The sequence below is a fragment of the Pholis gunnellus genome (assembly GCF_910591455.1).
Source record: "Pholis gunnellus genome assembly, chromosome: 6".
Lineage (NCBI taxonomy): Eukaryota > Metazoa > Chordata > Actinopteri > Perciformes > Pholidae > Pholis > Pholis gunnellus.
This window is the reverse complement of record NC_136532.1, coordinates 23661577-23663645: the sequence shown is the minus strand read 5'-3', so window position 1 is coordinate 23663645 and position 2069 is coordinate 23661577. Positions and strand designations below refer to the sequence as shown.

Here is a 2069-nt window from a genome sequence, read left to right as displayed (position 1 = left end):
GATAAAAATGAAAATATCACTACGAAACGTCCCCACTTTATTACTTACATTGAGACGATCATCTTTTGTATTACAAGTTTTCTGAAATGTTATGTTTAAAAGTAGAAATGAGGAATTATCTAATGCAAACCTTTGCTGAATTTAGGACAAAACTACAGAAACAAATAGACAAAGTAGCAAGATGAACATCTAAAAGTGTGTTTGTTTTTAAATGTATTTAGTTTAGTCTGAATAAAGACTAATAAATAGCCCCAAGTATCAAAATGTATCAGAGCGTGGGGTGTCTCGCTCTAAATGTGAATAAACTTCCCTGCTGTGGTCACCTTTATGGGAATGATGATGGGAGGAGGAACGGAGGATTTGGAAACTGGAGCTTCCACAGTCAGGATACCGTCAACAGAAAGCGTGGATACGATTTTGGTCACATCGATCTCAGCTGGCAGCCTGAAAACGACACAATCCTGTTTACAATATACATACAGTAATATCTGTTTTTTTTTTCTGCATTCGGCGTAGAATATGCGTGTGTGTAATAGTCTGCAGCTCTATTATCAGTGTTTACTCTGCATACCTGTATTTCCTTGTAAAACATCTGGCAATAAATCCATGCTCGTCCGGCCTCTCCTCGTGCCTCCCTGGGGATGGATTACCATTTATGGGGAAGAATGTGAGGACACACAGAGGAATCAAGCAACACAGAACAACCGCTCAACACAGAAATTAATTTCTGCCACAGCGCTGTGATTTCCCCCAGCCCATTATATTCAGCAGCTTTCTAATTTTGTTTCGTTCAGCTTCCTTTCCATTAGTGTTTAGTTTTGAGGGGTTTATTCTGTGAACTGAGAGAGAAGTCTATTTAGATAACTCTGTTAAGAGATTATAATATTAGATAGATACAATTATTTATACTTGAGCAGAAACTATCCTGTGTGTAAAAGTAATTAGCAATGCTAAAGTGAACTCTTAATGCTGTTTAATTAACAGAACTGCACGCCAAAGCTCTGTACCTCCGACCTCCAGGAATCCGTCTCTGACGCTGACTGAAATCTCTGAGGGGAAGAAGTGAGCCACTTCCAGGCCGACCCTCCACTTGTACTGCTCCTTGTTAATCTGCTGGCCGGCATGATTCGTGGGCCCAGAGAAGTAGGGCACAAACAGCGGAGCGGGCATGTACCCCGGCCAGAAGCAGACGGCCAAACTCCTCTGGAGCCGGTCCACGTCCATCCACCGAGGGTCCCCCGGCTCCAGGAAAGGCGGCATGCCAACATCCTGATTGAAAAGCCTGCTGGACTGCCACCATTTTCTCAGGGGAAACCAGGGGACACCTCCGCCGTTCGCCCCGGATGACGACTCTGTTTTGTCATGTTCGCTCATGATTTCAAGAAATAAAAATTACAGACAAAGAAACCCTACGGACCTGGAAAGAAAACTGGAATTGGAGGCCCTTTCGTTGAATTTCAACAATTAAAATCTCCTTAAGGAGTGAGGGAATGATAAAAGAAAGCTGATCGGCGGTGAGACTGAGAAACCTCTGCAGGGCTTTATATACTGCTCCTGTCTGTTTTAGCACTTATTAAGCACTCATGCCGATCCCATGAGAGGGTATGTGTGGGCATGCATGGGGCGATGGGTGTGGAGGGAGGGAGGCCGCTACCTCTCGCTGGCCTGAAGAAGGCGGCAGACTAATTAGTTGTATTATTAACTTTTGAAGGTGCAATGGCAAATAGCGAGCAGTTGGCTGGGGCTAGTTTGTGTTTGAACTGTTGCACTTGTTGCCTGAAGGCCGTTCTTTTCTCACATCCCGGTGAACTCTATTCTGCCAGTGGTGACTGGGCTCCTCGGTGTTGAGCCATCGAGAGTGTCTCTTCTCGCTGTGTTTCACCCTCCTCAAAGGACACACAGTGGCAGTGGTTTGTCTGGAGCATGAAATACCTCCACTGGAGGCCGAGGATGACAACAAAATTATCTGTTTTGTGTTATCTGAAATGTTTCAGTGGCATGTGTGTGTGTGTGTGTGTGTGTGTGTGTGTGTGTGTTGTGTTCAGTGAGTGTGCAAAGCTCCCTTCCAC

At 44.8% G+C, this 2069-nt stretch overlaps 1 long non-coding RNA gene across 1 annotated transcript; it reads right to left on the bottom strand.

Annotated features, from left to right (window-relative positions):
• Nucleotides 1-388: 388 nt before the first annotated feature.
• Nucleotides 389-1053, bottom strand: LOC306697230. Its single transcript, XR_013767114.1, has 3 exons — nucleotides 1008-1053; nucleotides 572-635; nucleotides 389-444 (listed from the first exon to the last, which is right to left on the bottom strand). It is a non-coding gene; the product is annotated as an uncharacterized lncRNA (long non-coding RNA).
• Between the last annotated feature and the right edge of the window lie 1016 nt (nucleotides 1054-2069).